Source organism: Theobroma umbraticum, unplaced genomic scaffold (genome assembly GCF_002168275.2).
Source record: "Theobroma umbraticum cultivar Fairchild unplaced genomic scaffold, ASM216827v3 scaffold_55.0, whole genome shotgun sequence".
Taxonomy (NCBI): domain Eukaryota; kingdom Viridiplantae; phylum Streptophyta; class Magnoliopsida; order Malvales; family Malvaceae; genus Theobroma; species Theobroma umbraticum.
The window spans coordinates 303,393-303,649 of record NW_018397270.1 but is presented as its reverse complement, the minus strand read 5'-3'; positions in this window follow the sequence as shown (position 1 = coordinate 303,649).

The following is a 257-nucleotide window of genomic DNA, read 5'->3' as shown; positions in this document are numbered from 1 at the left end:
ACTTTAAGTAATCTTAGGCATAACAATCCCAATAAGCCATCTAAAAAACCAAAATAATCGATGATCAAATTTTGAATCATCTCTTCTACTATTCTTTGATACCTATATAACATCATTTTCCCTTAACCGTCATTCAATTAGTACTTGTAATTGCAAAACTTGAAATAGTGTTTTATTTAAATACTTCCCAATACCATTGCAATTATCCACTTACAACTTGTAACTTCCTTTTTGTAGCTTCACTATTTAATACTTAT